The sequence below is a fragment of the Crocodylus porosus genome, unplaced genomic scaffold, assembly GCF_001723895.1.
Source record: "Crocodylus porosus isolate Cpor-Errol unplaced genomic scaffold, CroPor_comp1, whole genome shotgun sequence".
Taxonomy (NCBI): Eukaryota; Metazoa; Chordata; order Crocodylia; family Crocodylidae; genus Crocodylus; species Crocodylus porosus.
In genome coordinates this window covers 25125007-25143526 of record NW_017728943.1, presented here as the reverse complement: position 1 = coordinate 25143526, position 18520 = coordinate 25125007, and positions in this window count along the sequence as shown.

Below are 18520 nucleotides of genomic sequence, written 5' to 3'. Positions count from 1 at the left end.
TTGTTTGACCAATCTCATTTCCTTCTATGACCAGGTGACCTATCACCTGGACAAGGGAGAAGAGATTGATGTCATGTATCTTGACTTCAAAAAAGCCTCCAATCTGGTACCCCATGATCACCTCTTGGTGAAACTGGCCAATTGTGGCCTTGGGTCCACTACAATCCACTGGCTGGGTTGGACCCAGAGGGTTGTAATTGATGGCAGTCACAGTGTTTTCTCCATGTTTAGTGTGCTTAGATAGTAAACTTTGTGAGCAGAGATCATCTCTTAGGGGACTCTAGAGCTCCAATCACCATAGAGCTCTAACTTGAAGCCCTTTACTACTTAAGTAGTAATAGTAGTAGTGGAATTTCTCTGACAAACATGGAGTTTTGCCTCTGACTCAGGAAAGCAGTTAATCCTGAGAGATGCTTAATTTCAAGCACATGTTTAAGATGCAATGTCTGCAATGAAACACAAGCATAGGGTTACGAGTTTCCCAGAATCGAGGCCTATGCCAGCAGATCCTTGTAATGGCAGCCTGGTCATTTAAGGCCAGCAGGCTTGGGGCTGGCCAGCCTAATTCAGCTTTCTCCACCTGCTATATTGGGTGCATATTGTACTTAAGAGGTAGAAAGTCTGGCAATTAGGGGCTGGCTGTGCTCTTGGGGTGAGTGTGAAGCCTGGAAGGTCAGACTCTGGCTTCATGCTGTCCTGAGCTGATGGACTGGGCCCAAGGCTTGGGTAGGTAGATGGTTCATCTGTGAGAGAAGAAACTGGTGTTGGGTGCACCTGTAGAGTTGGGGTCTAAGGGGTGGGTTCAGGGAGGCTCCAGGGGTGAGTGGCTTGGAGAAGTAGTGAGGTGGGAAGCAGCGATGACTGGCAAGGTTCTGCTGCACCTGCTTTAGATAATCACAGCCCGATAACATCTATTTCCTCAAACTGAGCCAATCATCGGACCTCTTGCTCTAAAAATACATGATAGGTTCTGTTCTGGGTCTGGTGCTGCTGAGCAGTTTTACTAATGGCTTAGATTCAGGATTAGAGAGCTTCCTGATCACTGCTATGGATCACGCAAAACTGGGAGGTGTTGCAAACATCAAGGAGGATAGGAGTAGAGTTCAAAGGGATTTAGAACTGGAGACCTGGGTGACAGCAACTGAATGAAATTTGGCAGAGACAAATATGAGGTGATACACGTAGAGAAGAAAATCTACCTCCAGACTGCAGAATAAGCATCTTGACAGCACCACCCCATGGAACTGGGGACTCAGATGAACTGGAAGCTTCACAAGTCAGGAATGTGATGCAGCTGCAAAACAACAACAAACCCCACAAAAACCAAATGCAGTTTTGGCCTGCATTTAAAGAAGGATGTAGAGAAACCAGAGAGGATCCAAAGGTAAGCAGCAATGATCATAAAGGGGTTGGAATGAGGAAAAGGTTGAGAGAACTGGGCTAGCTGAATTTGAATAACAGTGGAGATTAAGCAGGGGGGACCTTGTAGCAGATTTCAAATACTTGAAGCACTGATGTAAAGAAAAGGGAGAACAACTGTTCTGCCTTGCTGCCGAGGACAGGACAAGAGGCATTTGATCTTAACTGAAGCAAGGAAACTCTTCTTTAGTACCAGAGCAGTTGGAGAGAGGGGCAAGAGCAGTTGGAGAGACGGGCAAGCTACTGTACAGGGAAGAAGTGGCATCTCCTTCACTGGAGGGTTTCAAGAAGAGGCTGGATGGATACCTGTGTGGGATGGTTTAGGAATATAGCACATCTTTCAGCTGTACAAAAGATTGGACCCTTGATGTGACTTTCAGTACAGTGAAGCTTAAAACCAGAGAGGAAAAAATCCTCAGTCCTTGTTGATTTTTCACATACAAAATATTTCATATCGATTCTCTATGGTAAGACATTCACATGGAGCAATGAATCACTGCTCTATCTCAATAGTTATTAGCTATATTTTGATATTGGCAAACTGGCAGGAATATGGTGTTTGATTGAATTTATGGACCTTTGGAAATGTATGGCAGGGCAAACTAATGAAATAATAAAATAATTTAGTAAGCATCAAAAGAGCTCATTAATAGATTGCTATTGATTGAGACCATATTTTATTACTGCAATCTAGAAAGGCGTCATCCCAAATATAACTAATTGATAGGGTGCCAATTCCATGTTCACTATTTTATGATCATATCATAAATATCAACAGCCCGTGAAAATGCTTGGTTTGATAGAGTCTTTGAAAGCCTCTTGACTGATCATGACTAGAGCTGCATTAATAATGGATTGTTAGTTCAGTGGCCAGCCTGAACTAAACACTTTCATTGTGGGTTGTCTTATCACAAGCAATGCCTGGAGAAGGCAAGGCAGGGTAGCATCTTAAAAATGAACTTGTTCAGAAAAGCATAGACTTTCATAAGCTACAGCCTACTTTGTCAGATGTTATGAACAGACTTTGTATGCAAAATGTAGGAGGTGATAGTACCACCCTAACCTGATACTACTTAGGCTTCTGCTAGAGTACTATGTTCAGTTTTGGTTACCACATTTTTACATAGACGTAGAGAAACTGCAGAGAATCCAGAGGCCAGTGAAAAACAGCTAAAAGAAGAAGCTGGATGGGCATCTCTCTGGGATTGTTTGGGAGCAGGAAGTCATCTAACCCTGGAGGTCCTTCCAATCCTGGGATTTTCTAACATTTTAAAGTTTTTTAAAGGTGTAGTAATAAGGCCCTGAGAGGAAAGGCCAAAGACACTGTTCCTTCCATTAGCTTCATTTCTGAAAAAGGGTGAGAACTCTAGTGTGTGAAACTCCATTCATTTTAGTTTCTGAAGTATTTCAACTTGAAATGAAAAAGGAACAAATATTTTACTATTGTTTCATTTATCAGCTAAACGAATGAAAATGCCACAAGACTTAATTGCAAAAAGTGCTTTTAACTGAAGCCAGAGTTGAAGTAGGATTTTTGTTTTGTCTTGTTTTAATCATCAGCCAGCTCATTAAAGATTCATAGCTCTGCAGGGCCCAGACATGGTCCTGCTGAGGCTGTGTATTGTTTTAATGCTACATATAATACTACCTTAGGTGTCTCCCTTCATGTAGGGAATCCTGGAGGCCAAACCTCTATAGGCCAACCTCTACCTCTCTGGTGGGGGGGGAAAAAAAAAGAGAAGAGATTTTGGTCAGGAGTATCCTTGCATTTTGATCTTGGGTACCAGGTTGGAATCTGGGGGTGGCTGTACCTGATGCAACTTAAAGGAGTTCTGGGGTAACTTGAAGTTGTCCCTTTGTCTCAAATGGGTATCCAGTTCCCTGAGCTGCCTCAAGCAGCATGTGCCTAGTCTTGAAGACATGCCTGAAGCTCTGCAGGGGTGTGAGTGTGCAAAGGAAATGTTTACATCCTATTCTGGCAAGAGCCTGTTCTGCTCAAGGGCTTGGAGCCAGTGAACCGTAGGGCCTAGGCTTCATCCCTTCAAAAAGCAGAGATTGCCAGGAGCATGTGTACTTTGCTGCCTCTGGCCTACAAGCAAGATACTTCTGACAGAAGAAATGCTAATCTGGTCCCCCTCCACTACCTGCTCCCACAATACAACAGCAGTTGCTACAGCCACATCCCAGACTTACCAGTCCAGTTTGTAAAACTCATCTAAATCCCTGAATGAAGCTCTGTGGAGAGCAGTTATAATGTTATAATAGTTTTCCACACACTTAAGCATTTTCAATGACTTGGGTATTGAATTATTTAGCCTGAGGGATAATGCTAACCACTTATCCCTTCCATTACCTTTCAGCAAGGCCAATTGGAAGAGGCACCTGGAAATCAGAGGAGTCCAGTAACATTTCTCAGCTCCATGATACTTGGTTAATGCTTGTGCTTTCAGCTGCCTTAATTTTTTAGAGCTGCAGAGAAGGTAAAGAAGCTACAGTTAAATAAATTCCTGTAAATTAGCTGCTAATACTGTTACTAACCTCTCCCTAGGGACCTTAAACTGTCTAAGCAATACAGTGTCTTTCTTTCATAGGTACATCATAAGGAATTAGCAGGCTGGGTCAGGTACATGGGCCACCTTATCTAGGATCCCATCTCTGACAGGAGCCAACGTTAGGGAAAAATGGAAGAAATTTAGAATGAACTAGAGGTTCAGACTATGGGACAAAAATAGTGTAGGAGGGCCTGCAGAGATATGAGCATGTGTATGGAGGAAGAGGGACTGGCTGGGATTCCTCAGCATCCCTCACTGAAATCTGTAACTGGCTAGCTAGGAGATAAGCAGAGCAGACCAGGCTTGATGGTGACTGAAAGCAAAACCTGGCCAACCTCTGTAAGTATATTTGTAAATATGAGGGAACTATTTAACTATTTCCTATTTCCTGTTGAATGATCATCTAACACGAGGAACAGTTTAATCTCAGGAAGGGGCAACAATAGTGTGAACTAAAGGAAAAACATAGCCAAGCCATCAGGAGAGCTTTCCTGATGCCAGACAGCCAAAATGTGAGACTGTTTAAGCCTTTGTTTCTTTGTGAATCTGAAAATGAGCTCCCTCTTAATTGCATGTGTTGCCTTCCTCCCCTGCGGGGCTGTGCACACCATGATCCAGTCCCAGGAAGGCAGAGCAATACCCTTTGTGTAGGAGTTTAGCCCAGTCTTCCTGGACATTGTGTTCTCTCCCCCTCCACATTTTGATGTGCTACAGGTGGCTGGGGCAGGGGTTACAGTTCATTTTCTGTAATGCCACATGTGAAGGGATTTTTCATGAGCTAAATTAGGGCCCTCCGGCAGACTCCTAGCAGCACCCAGGAAATAAGACTGAGTCTCCAAATGGCTACAGCCTCAACTCCCTCCTTGTCACAGAAAGAATAGGATCATAGGACGGTAAGGCTGAAAGGGACTGCACAAGGTCATCTACTTCAGCCCCCTGCTCAAGGCAGAATCATCTTTGACTACACAGTCCCAATCAAGTGTTGGTTTAACTTGACCTAGAAAGTCTCCAGTGCACCTCTGTACAGTGCAGCTCATTCCTCCTGCTGCACCAGCTGGGGGTGCTGTGCCCTGCAGTGAGGGGTTGGGGGGAAATGCCTAGACTCCACTCGCTATTCAACCCTCAGCCACTTGTGCAGGTAGGGGAGCAGTAGCTATGCTGAGGTTGGTCTCTCTCCATTGTCAGTGATCCAGGTACACTGCTGGAGTAAAGCAGGTGGGTAAATAAGTGTGTAACAGTACTGTTGTGTTGCTGGTGTCTGCTGCACAAGCATGTAAGTGAACCATCATTGAACCCTATATTTGTACAGTAATCGTGTAAATGACAAATGCTAAAGTCTTTGCACATCTCATGTACCAGCCATACATGCAGTTTAGGGAAAGAAAATAGATTCTCCAAAGGGAACAAAGCTGAGCCAATTTGCAGCCAGAGACCTATGTTACATTTCATTTATTACAGAATTATATTTGCGTAATTAACATGATCTTCTCAGCTTTCCTTGATGGAAGAAAAGAGCAAAACGGGTGGTGAATTCCAAGGGATTTAAACATGGAACTTTTATAGCGCAAATTGTTCAGAAGTCTGTTTGAGGTGCCAAATCTGTCCTTATGGTATAAACTAAATATTTGAAGAGAGCAGGAGGAAGTCACTTTATAGTCTGAATGAAAACAAACACAGAGGATTTTCAAACAACTCTGAGGAATAACTCAAGTCAGGTTTTAGTAAGTCAGCCTGGCAGTCTTCCTAGCTGTCATCCTATCCTGTGGAACAATGGAGCTCTGGGCATGGTTGGAAAGCTTTGACAAGTAAACTTTGGGCTCTTCTGAAGAAAGCTCCTATTTTTAAACAGCACATTTGGAGGTGGGGGACAGTGGTTCAGGGCAGCTTATGTTTAATCCTCCACTCTATTTTTTTTAAGTGAATTTCAATGATAATCAAATCATAGCTGTACAGAAATCCTCAATGGTTTACCTTGATCATATCTGTTCCTCAGGAAGCTGATTCCTGGCATTTTGATGTACCCTTTTTAACTTACCTGGGGCTTGCACACCTCCAAGTAATGTTGCTGCATCATTTTGTCAGATCATTAAGAAGAATTATATCTACATCTAGAAGGACTGATTGATTTGAGAAACTATACTTTGCTTGAGAGATTTTTCTCTGGTTGTTTTGACTCCTAACTTTTATCCTTAAAATGCTTTAAAATATATTCTAGAGAAAGAAAAATCAATGAGAATGTTTTATAGACATCTTTATAGAGAAAGCTAGGTCACTCTTATATTTCTCTTTTGTAAACCTTCCTTGAAATGATTCCTCAAGTTTCTGGTGACCCACCTATAGCAAAATGTTGTACAGAATGCTAGACTAAAAATTCTTCCATTGAAAGTCTTCAGGAATGGACAAAGGACACCCTAAAAATTAAAATTTGATCCTTTCTAAAATGCAGTGAAATGATGCAGTTCATAATTAGTCTAAGACAGTCTATGGAAAATATATTTCAAATGTTTAAGAGTCAGAAATGTTCCATTTTGAATTGGTTTTGACAGGTTAGTTCTAAATTAAGCACAGGTCAGAATTACACAAATAGAAAAGCCAGTCTTTTGAATGTCTTCTTGCTGGGCATTGCTTTGATCATTGCAGTGCTGTTTGACTAAACATGAATAACTGGAATTCTCAGGCTATGAAGCAGAGTCTTTTAATACTATTACTGTTTTATGTTGTGTGGAAGTATAATTGGCTCCACTTGCCCCTAGGATATTGAGGTGTGGGATACTCTCTGAAAAGTGTGCATAAACATCTGCAAGTCAGTGACTCCACTTCAAATGCTGTTAGCAGACTCAAGTGAACAGGAAGAAAAACATTTCTGAATGCGGGACTCAGGCGAGAGATGCTGTTGGAGAGGTTTTGTTTACCTACCGTGTTCAGGCTCTCAGGAGAGGAGTCAGCTGTCTGGGATGTACACAGGTGTACCTACGTGATGCTAACTCTCTCCATGATTCCTTAGCTGTCACTGAACTTGTCCTTAGAATGGTTGCTGCTTGCCCTCAGCCACCCTGTGGGAGGTGGAGGAGAAATTTTCTGATATCGTTATCTTTCTGGGATAGAATCCCCAACATAGGTCTCTAAACACCTATTCCAATGTGGAGACGAGACAGGCTGTCCATCCTGAACTAGGGGAATGGGAATCCATGAGAGAATTAACAACTAGGGTGGAGGCACCCCAGCCACCTGGCCATCTGTCCATATATGGACATCATGTACCTGGGCCATCTCTCTAATAGTTTTGTACCAGAAACCTTGCAAACATTTGTGCTGCTAGTTCAAAGAAACCCAGTTCACATGGGTGGCACAGCTCCAGCTTGTGTTGTTTTACAGGACATGGTTACAGGTTAAAGAAGCCTCTACAGCCTGCTTGAGGTAATTTTGGATGTCTGACCTATGTTAGAGAACAGTCACAATCTCTCACTCCAGCTGTGCAGCTCTTTTCCTCTGGGGTAGGGTGTCATTTACACTTGTCAGCCATAACAAGGTAGCAGCGGTGGGGATGGTGCTCCTGGACAAGTGAGAAGGTACACTGGGAGCAGGATTCTGGGACTGATCCAAAAGCTGCTGCGAATGCCCAATGTCAGTTTGAAGCAATCTGGATGGGTATCCAAGGAACGATCACAAGTTGCAGATCCGAAGCATTTACAGGGGTCACTTAGAAGTCAGCCTGTGAGCACAAGGCTGGGACAGTGCCTACCAATAAAGCATTTCCATAAAAAATGTCTTTACTAAAGATCTAGTTTAATTTTATAAACAAACTATCCTCTTATGCTTATTGCCCAGACCATAAAATGTCCAAAGACCAAGAGAGTATGGTTTTCTTTCTGCAAGCATTTTACACCTCCCAAGTCACGGGTAGTAGCAAAGCTTATTGGTATGCACTGCATGCCAGTTACCCCAATGCTGTTTTACTTGGTTAAAAGGCTTCTGCAACATGCCAGTCCCTCTCTCAGAAAAGCATGACCTTCAGTGGAGGAACCATCTCAGAGCTGTGTTCTGTGGGATGAATCATTCAGAAAGTTGTCGCTTCTATTTACCATGTCAAGTATGGGAAGCTATAGAGTTTCAGTTATAAGGCACCGCAGTGTGGAGGCCAGGTGTGCAAATAAAAATAGACTCAACCATTCTGAAACTAGTGAGGCATGTTCTGACACTTCTATAAAGAGCCAAACACTTCTCAGATATGAACTGTAGAGAGGACAGAATAAGCTCTTTGTGGGGCGTAGGAGACCTTATTGCCCGTGTACAAATATTTCATTTGGGGATACAGCCAGAAACAAAGGTTTAGAAAGAAAGTGCTGACAAAAAAAGGTGGCACTGAAATACTGCAGGATTTGTTTTTTCTTTTTTCTAAATAGTCTTTGATGTGCAATACAATTTGCAGTATATCTGAACCCAGGCTGCTGTTTAAACTCACATGCACTTGACTGAAACAGACTGAGAGCTGATAGAGACTGATCTTATTACAGGGACAGCACCAACAAGCTGCTTTAATTTGCTGCTTGTTTTGCTGATTTCACTCTGGTGAGGGAACCAGGGCCCTTAGTGTTTTCAACATGGTGCATTATAAAACTAGACCCATTGGAAATCACCTTCCCCACCCTCTCCCTTGTGTTTGAGGGGGTATTAATTAAAGTAAATTCTGATAAATCCCTTCTCTGTCACCAAGTCCATGCAGAAGGGCCTGAGGATTTTTCTTCAGTGAATTTCTACAGATGTAGCATGCTTTCAAACCTATTTCATGCAGAAATATTGAAGAACTGTGCACAAAGGGAGGGGAGAGAGGTGGATTGCAGGACAAGGCAGAGAAAGTCACTAGTTCAACCAGTCTAGCAAAAGCACAGTGCTGCTGGTCAATGAATGGGGGGGTAGGGCCATCCCTACAACAACCATTGCACCAAATACATCTCCCATTGGCCACCAAAGGGGTGGTAATGGCATTGTGAAAAAGATGTTCCTGTGGTTAGGGTGCTTGTTGGGTCTTGGATGAACCAGGTTTACTTTCTAGTTTTGTCCCCAGCTATGTGTATGATACTGGGCAACTGGTGTAAGGCTTGATGCACAGAAGGACTTGAGCACCTAATCCTGTTCAGCTATCCCTGGAGGTACCAAAATCCACAATACAAATACCTGTTACAGGCAGGCCTTTAGTTGACAATGTCCACAGTGCTCAGTACCTCAGGGCCTATAGTCCCTTGGGGTGCACAAGGCAGGCATCCCTCTCCTCTCTTCCCCACAGGACACCATCCCATAAGGCTTTCTCCAAGAACACCTGCTAGATTGGGGCCTGGACAAGACATGAGTTGGGGAGGAGCCCCTGCTTCCCTACCCAATAGTATATTGTTTGGCGCTTCCCACCATGGGAGGTGGGAGACCAAGGTTCACATCCATCCTTTGTTTGGGGGGAGTTGAGCCTGCCTCTCATCTTTGAGGGAAGAACCCTGACTGTGTCTGGGGAGGTGGCTCCTTCAGTCCTTCCTGTTGTTGCTGTCCCACTTTTCATGGAATATCTAAATATTCCTTGGGTCAGAGAGAGAATGGGGAAGCATGGCTTGCTCCTTGAAGTTGGGGCACTTTTCAGAGGAAATCAAGGATGGGATCAAGCCCCTGCTGCAGTGAATGCTTATGTGTTAGCTACTAAATGAAATTGTGATGGTGGAGGCATTGCTAGTTCCTCCTCTTGTACACTGGGAGAGGCCTTGCAATACTTAAGTCCCTTAGTTTGTGTCTGCTCCCCTACGTTATGGGGTGTAAAGGAGAAAGACGTTAAAGAATACAACATGCACAGGCACTGTAGTGATTGCGTAAATAAACTCCAGCCATAATAGCGGGATATCCCTGCTGCTTACCTTTTCCAGACCTCAGCAATATAACCTCAGGGTTGCTGACCAGATCCACAAAGGCAGGCCAGAACTAGAAGGAGCAGAAGCACCCACTGCTTTGGAGAAGCCAGAAGCAAAGCTGGCTTGAAAGGGTGCCAGTTGTGGTGGGCCTCCTGCCCCTGATATAGTGGCTGGTAGATCTCCTCCAGCTGTTTTACCCACCTCTTTATTGGCATCTTCTGGTCTCCCCATCTGTTGCCTCTGCAGTGCTCTCCTCTCACCAATGGCTTGCTCATACTCAAGGACAGGGTCTTTTAAAAAGGCACATCTCTCACTTGAGCCATGTTCTGGCCCCACTGCATACCTCTGGCACTTCAAACTACTCAATGCCATCAGCTTCAAGTGCCCTCCATAAGGGAGCAACCAGCTTTCCACTGGCTCAGCCTATCGCTGTTCCCCAATGCTTATAACTTGATAGAGCCAATATTCAGCAACATATACACCAGCCCCCACTGCGGCAAAGTTACTCTGTCACCCTGATGACTCCACAATGCTGTTTAATCCAGGAGCAGCATTGTACCTTGGTCATCTAATTAACTAGCTTTGCTATCTAATGCTTCAGCAAATGCACTTCAGCAAAACTAAGTACATATCCCAAAAGTGGAACAGCAGTTTGTTATGCCCCTGGAGGCTTGAAAGGTGTTTTGTTTTGCTTATGAAAGGGTGTTATGTTTTTGATCTTCATATTAATTACAAAATATTGCCATCTACTTTGTTTATTGCTATGTTGCCAAATTGGTTATTTTTGTAGCATAGGTTTGATATGTGTATGCATTGACTTTATTGATGCTAATGCTGAAAAACTAAATAGAAGTAATGGTACTTAATAGTACAAGCAGTAGCAGCAGCAGTAGTTCCAAGACCTCCTGTAGCTTGATCTATATCTTATCACTAGACCTCAAAGTAATTTACAAAGGAGGTCAATATATCACTCACTGGATGCTCTGCTGCTCTAGTGAAATATACAACATGGAGGTACAGGCACCATTTGTCCTATACCTCTTCCAACAAAGATGTGCAGGCAAAATCCTGAGTACTTTAAGCTATTTCAGATTATTGAAACAGAGAAAAGAAGAGCTGGAAATACCTCAAGAAGTCATCTAATCCAACTCTTTACTCAAAGAAGGGTCATCCCTATCTATACTATCCTACGCAAGTGTTTGTCTAATAGTCTAACCTATTATTAAAACTGCACAAACAACCTTCTGGTATAGCTACCAGGAATAATGCTCAAAACATGAAAAACACTAACTTGCCTAAAGTAACGCAGAGGGATGAGGGCTCTGCAAGTGTCCTGCCATTACAAGCAGAGTAGTAGGAGATACTCACCACAAACTCATGAAGGGCCTGGTTCCACTGTTCTCAAGTTGCTGTCTGTGGCATATGGTTCTTACCTACCCCATAATAATAGCACATGTGGTTGCTGCTCTTTAGGGGTAGGGACAGAAGTTGCACATAAATCAGTATAAATGATCAGTAACCAGTTCAAATCTGTAACAAAACAGAAGTGCAGTGCACATAAACCACTTTCAAAATGACTGAAGTCAGTTTAAGAAACCTGGATGGATGTAGTATCAGACTTAACTGGTTGAGTTTAAATTGGTTTATTGAACTTCTGTCTCAGATCCCTATGAGCAAGCCTTTTTAAACCAAAAGCATAGCAGAGCAAACACTAATACTAACAAATGAATGCCAAACAGCACAGTAATGATCTGTGTGAGCATTCATGGAAGTTTCAGTATTCATAAAACATTCTCCAGTCTATCTTTTTCCAAATACAGGTCTTCAATGGACGGTTCACTCTGTGGAAGAGAATGGACCAAACTCACCCTAGGTAATCACAGAAATATTTGCTAAACACTTTTTTATTATGCACCCATCTCTGCCTATGAACATCAATATAGTAGCTAATGTCCATGTCCAGGTGCCAATAGCACAGAATGATGGTGGATAACTGAGACAGGTCATAGATTAGATTTATGTATAATATCTATGGCCATGTGTAGATGAAATGAGGGGCATGTGTGCACAACACTTTAAAGTGGGCTAAATGCTTTTGCACAGCTTTAATGGTGTTGGGGTTTACATGCATTGGCGGTGTATTGCACATTAATTACAGCTGCTGTAGCAAATTCGGCAGCATAATACATCTTAAATGACTTGGGATGCAGCAAACTAAAACTCCTCCAAGGAGTTTTGGTTTACTGCCCCTACAGCCCTGGAGCACAGTACTGGGCTCCATGCAGCTTAGGGGCTCTGCAGGAAGCCCTGCAGGCAGCAGCCCAGGAAAGCAGGCTCTGCCCAAGAAGAGTGGCGAGCCTGATGTCTACCCCTGCGTCAAGCCTGCCTGCCTGAGCTGAGCTGGGGTGCGGTGCTTCCCTCTGTGGCTGTGGTGCCCCCCGGGACCACCCGAGTTGTGGGGGAGAGGGGGCTGCCATGGAGGGAAACATCAGCCCCAGCACCACCCCCTGCAGCCCAGGGACTGCTCCACCCACCAGCAGCTTGCTCTTCCCTCTCTGTCGCTGGAGAAGCAGGTAAGTCAGTGGGGAGTGTGCATGACACAGGTTTAAAGAACCCTAAATTGAAGTAGTGTTTTAAAAAACCCACCACTTCAATTTAGGGCCCCCGTTTCATCTACACATGGCATATGATAAGATACCAACATCTTTTCCGACGCCCTCCTATTGAAGAGCTATCCAAGATGGCCAAAAAGGGACTAGATATTATGTTGGCTAGATATCGTGCTGGACTGCAGGTCACCAAAAGGAGAAGACTTGTAATTTGTTTCATGGTCAGAAATATATCATTTTACTTGCTCTGTGATCAGCAGCCTGTTTGTCTGACTTCTTTTCTGCTACATCTGTACTTCCCTGTTTAATGTACTGGAACCACAAATTGAGAGACTATAGCAGGAGTGAATAAATAAGCTTCTCTTATGGTTGGAGTCCAGGAGATGGAATACGAGACACAGTGGAATAGAGATAATACTTAGAAAACATTGTCATGAAAGGGAATTTTCATTTAGTTCTGCTTCTTACAAGAGTAAGGAAAGGCTAGCCAGCAGATCAGAAGCCAGTGAACTCTTGGGGTATGAGCAATAAGCACTAGATTTATTGGGTAATGAACCATGCCCTGACAGCAGAGCATAGGACACATTTAATTTGTTTCTGATTGCAGTGAGTTTCTCCATTGCCTGGGTTTTCTCAAAGGTATATTTCCTCCAAATGTCCATTTGCTTAGCCAGAGATAGCCCTAGCATATGATGTTCCAGACTACTTCCCTCCACCCCCTGGCATAGGGGCTTGTAGGATTCGTGTTGAGGGAAGAACCAGTGTAGAATAATTGTACTGTGCTCCAATCAGCCACACTAGGAGAATTCCTGACCAGGGGGCCCTGGCAGCGTTCTATTTCCCTTATACTACTGGGCTAGCACCAAGGAAACAGAATGAGCCTGAGAATCTGGGCCCATCAGTATGCCTGGTGGGACCCACTGCCAAACTGTACAGCTACCAGGGAGAGGTTTCAGCATGGCTGAGTCTATATAAGTAGAGTTAACTCAAGTATTGGCAACTGGTACTGGGTGGTCAACTGAGCAAATCAGAGTCAGAGAAGTAGGGCTGGAAGGGACCTTCAGAGGTCATCTACTCCAACCCCCTGCCTGAGGCAGGATCATCCCTATCCAAGCCATCCTATACAAAATCATCATCTAACCTATAAGAAAAATATACACAGACAACCCTGACAAAAGCACAAGACAAATTGTAAACTGCATGTGCAGTAGGGGAACTGCAGCAGCCAACATCTTGCTACTACAAAATTGTTAAAGTACACTTGAAAGAACCAAGGAAGATGGCTATACCCTCTGCTACTGAAGAAGACAAAACCCCCACAATCCATACCAATCCAACCATGGCATAAGATTCCTTCCTGACCCCAAATATGACAATTTGCCTGACCCCAAGAGCTCCCATGTGGCAACCAGCAAAGCCCAGAAACACTGGAAATACCTATAGTAGAGCATAGACATAGCTACGCCTAGATCATGCCTGACCAATGCTTATCTAACCTCTTCCTGAAGACCTTCAGTGATGGAGATTCCACAGATTCCTAGGCAGTCTGTTCCACTGCCTCACTGTTGCACTGGTTGAGTTTTCCCTGATAGCCAATCTATTTTGTTGTAACTTCAAGCCATTTGTCTGCATGCTTCCCTGCAGCAAGAGAGAAAAGGTTTTCTCCTTTTTCTTTATGACAACCCTTCAGGAATTTGAAGACTGTTATCATGTCCCTCTTAAGTGCCTTTTCCACTAGCTCCTTCACCCTCTCCTCATAGGACTTGCCATCCAAGCAAGTCATCATTTTTACTGCCCACCTCTGGACCTTCGTCATGTCCTTTGTATGCCACCCATGGGGGTTCACATGGCATACCTAACTTTAGGGGCCTCTTCCCACTAGCTCCCCTTGTTCCCTCTCCCTCTCCCTCTCAGTACTCCTCTTGCCAAGTGTTGATGGAGCCAGCTGAAAGGCAAAGTTGTTCATGGGTAAGGAGGAGACCTTTCGCACTTGGACCCTTGTCTGGGCTAGGGCCCTCCTGGCCTCATCCTACTTTTACTCTAGCTGTATCCTTTAGCTCAGAGCCCACTCACTATTCAGGGCTGCAGGCTTTGGGCTCTGTGGGGCAACCCTTTGGGCTCAAAGACCCATCATTTAAAGTCCTACCAACCTCTCCTTTCAGCCCCTGGCAGGCTTTGCTCTTCTGGGCTCAGAATGTATCCCCCAGGCTTTATATTCTCAATGGCATTTGAAGTTTGGGGTGTTCCCAAGCAAGACCAGATTAACCCTTTAGTGGGCCCTAGGCAGACAAATGTGTGTATTAGTACTGTATATTTATATTCCTTTTTTTCCACTCTACAATTAAAATATGTAAAATAAGCACAACAGATCATGGGGCTTGCACCCCACAGGAGGAGTCCAGCACAGCCCCACAGCCCTCCTGGGGGTGGGAAACCCATGATCTGCGTGCTGGATGACAGGAGGCTGCCGCTGCTGCCTGGGACCCACGCTGAAGCCAAGTAAACCTGGCTTTGAAACTTGAAACATTTCAAAACTTTTCAAGTGCCCTTGTTTCATTTCAGTGCCTTTTGTTTCAGTTTAATTTAACTGTTTTGAGGTTGAAACATATTGAAACAAAACACCTGGTGAAATTTCACACAGCCCTAGTAGGCATATGCCTAGTTTGCCTGTGTATTAATCCAGCCCTGCTTCCAAATGCCTCTTAGTGGCCTCTACCCTATCCCCATCACCACAATCTAGACCACCAGGAATAAAAAGCTCCCAAAAACCAAAAAACCCACCAGAACCATGGGTGCTTGCTTGCCTCCAAAAGCAAAAAGGCCTACCCAGAGTTTGCCTCACCCTAAGACAGCATTCTCCAAGATACAACCAAAGATGAAAAAAGGTCTGGAATGCATCTGGTTTGTAATGCAGAATCTCTGATTTGTTTTCCCCAGCTGCTGCTCTTAGTCCTTTCTTCCTAGCCTAGAGTTCAGTCCCTTTGCCATTCCATAAGGACCTCCTATGGCCAGACTACATCTCAGACCTTAGGCTTGAGCTTATATACGGTGCTGCAGGTCACCTGGCTTCTACTTCTTCCCTTGGGCTGTCAGGGACTGCCTGCGCCTGGACCCAGTGGCCATCTTGTTTCAGGTTTCTCCACCTGTTAGCTAACTCTAGCAGCACAGGAAAGTATAAGTAACAAGAATACAAATAATATGGGGAAAGTAGAGGGAGTACCACAAAAGAAACAAGCAAAGGAACACCACAAAGGGAAAGGACTGGCAGACCACAAAGGAGCATGGGACCAAGGCAGAGGGGAGCCTAGGTACACTTAACCTCCTTGTTCCTCCTCTAGTAATGGGGAGGGGGCCCTTTTGCACCTTTTTAAAATGTAGACCCCAAAGCTGCACACAATACTCTGAATGAGGCCTAGCTAGTGCCAAGTTGAGGGGCACTATCACTTCCTGGGCATGTCTACATGTTCATTAATGCACCATAGTTACTGTGCATTAAGCTTAACAGTTGGTTAACCAAATACTAATGCTCAGTAACTTGTGCTACTGTGCAATAGAGCCAGTACATGGGTTTTTAGTGATGCTTATTGTGCAGTAGCCTGATACTACTGTGTAGTAGTGTATTAGCATGATTTTTGCTTGGCATGATATTGTGCAGTATTATTAGGCTACTGTGTAGTTAGCATCTTGTGTAGATGTGTCCCCTGCGTCTTACCCCTAATGCTTCTATTAATGCACCCAAAAAACGCATTTACCTTTGTGCAGCTGCATCACATGATGGACTCATGCTGAGTCTGTGATCTACCAGGACTCCCAGATCCTTTTCCATAGTGGTGCCATCCGACCAGGTATTACCAGTTTTTGTATTTGTATTTTTGATTATTCTTCCCCAGGGTGTAGCACCTCACATTTTCAGCATTCATATCTGCAAACTTTCTCAAAAAGCTCTCAGTTCCAGCACACTGAACAGCACTGGGCATGGGACAAAACCCCGTGCAACTCTACTGGAAATCTCTTGCCATTCTGACATAGATCTACTTATAATTACCCTCTGCTTGCAGCTGTTGAGCCAGATGTCTATCTACCTTATAGTAATTTTGTCTACCCCACAGTTCTCCAATTTATTTATGAGCAGGTTGTATGGGACCTTGTCAGCAGCCTTGTTGAAGTACAGCTGCATTATATCCACAGCATTCCTTTCATCCATCCAAATATCTCTGTCAAAGAAGAAGAGCGGGTTTGTTTGACATGATTTTTTTTTCATAAATCCATTCTGGCTGTTTGTGATCAGTTTTTCCTTCTCCAGGTGCTAGGAAAAGGCCTTCTTTAGGATTTGCTCCAATAGCTTCCTGTGTATTGGGGTGAAGTTAACCAATCTGGGGTCCTCCTTTATGCCTTTTTAAAAGATGGGTGCTATGTATATTGGCCTTCTCATATCTTGCCTGTCTCACACAACATCATAAATATTATTGCCAAGGTCACCTTTACCAGTTTGTTCATTATCCTGTTCAGCAGGACCTCCTGCCTTGAATTAATTGAGATCCATCACAAGCTCTCTGACTGTCTCTTTTGTTACCTTATCCCTCACTTTCCTTATCCAAATAATCTTTGTTAGCTACCTGGCTGCAGACTAATTTTTTTGTGAAGACTGAGGCAAAGTAGTGGTTGAATAGCTCCAGTTTCTTTGTATCTTCTGTTAAGAGTTCCCCTTGGCTATTTTAATAGTAGACCCACAGCTTTTACTTGGTCTTTTTTTTCTGGCCTACATACCTATAGAACCTCTTCTTCTGTTTAACCTTCCTTGCTAGATGCAGCTCATTCTTTACCTTTGCCTTCTTTATTATATCCCTGAAGGTTGTTGCTGTTTCCTGGTATGCTTCCTTGTGGATCTGCCCTTTTTTCCCATTGCCTTTATGCTTTCCTTTTGTATTTGAGGTATCCTAGAAGCTGCTGTTGCAGCCACACTGATCTCTTAATATTCTTCTTGTGCTTCCATTGTGTCAGAACAGTTTCTTGTTGGGCTTCCAATATTATGCCCTTAAGAAGCTTCCAGCCCTCCTGGGTTCCTTTATCCTTTAGTCTTTCTTCCCATGCCTATTAACTCTTTGAGTTGGCTGAAATCCACCTTTTTGAAATGTAGTGTCCTAATTCTGCCAACCTCATGCTTTCCCCATCTCAGGATGTGGAATTCTATCATATCATGACCACTTACTCCCAAGTTTCCTATCATCTTCACATCCTCCATCAATTCTTCCTTCCTGGTAAGGACAAGATTCAAGATAGATGGTTGTAACAAAGCGCAAGTTATGCTCTGTTACTCAAAGGGACATGGGCAAACAGCAGAGCTGCCTGCAGGTAGCTGCACTCTCAATCAGGGATAAGTGCCTGATTGGGAACAGGGCCAAGCTATTTGTTATAACAATAGGCTCTGAGCAGTAGAGCCAGCAGTTTGCTGCAAGCAGCCGGACAGAGAGCATCACCTAGCTAGAGCTGCTGTTCATATATTATCTTGGAGATACAGGGCAGGAGCTATGTGGATGGTAGACACTCCTGGTCCTGGGGCATGACCTAAAACTTTTAGGTCATGGCAGGGGGTCGGACTTGATGACCTGCTTAGGTCCCTTCTGACCCTACCAACTATGCAACAATTAACTACACCCTGCTGGATGGTGTGGTGGGGCTGCTGGTGGTGGGGCAGTCTCCAGAAAATGCCACACCAGTGCTGCCCCAGTGAAGGATGAGTATAGAGAGCCAGAAGCCTCAGCCCCTGCTGCCTTGCGGGTTATCCCATGGAGGGGAAAGATTAGGGGAGCACACACCAAAGATGAAGCAAAAGACCCAGGTTTGCTGTGTGGAGCCTGAGGCAGGGTCCAGGTCATGTTAAGGGGCCTGAGAGGGGCCTAGGTCCACAGTGAGGCCTGAGGTTCATAAAGGGAGCTGGGGGGTGAGGCTCCAGGGGGGTGGGATTCTGAGCCCCAAAGAAGGAGCTCGATGTGAGGCCCCATGAATGATGTGTACTCCTGGCAGCTGGGCGGGGGCACAGCGGTGGTGGGAG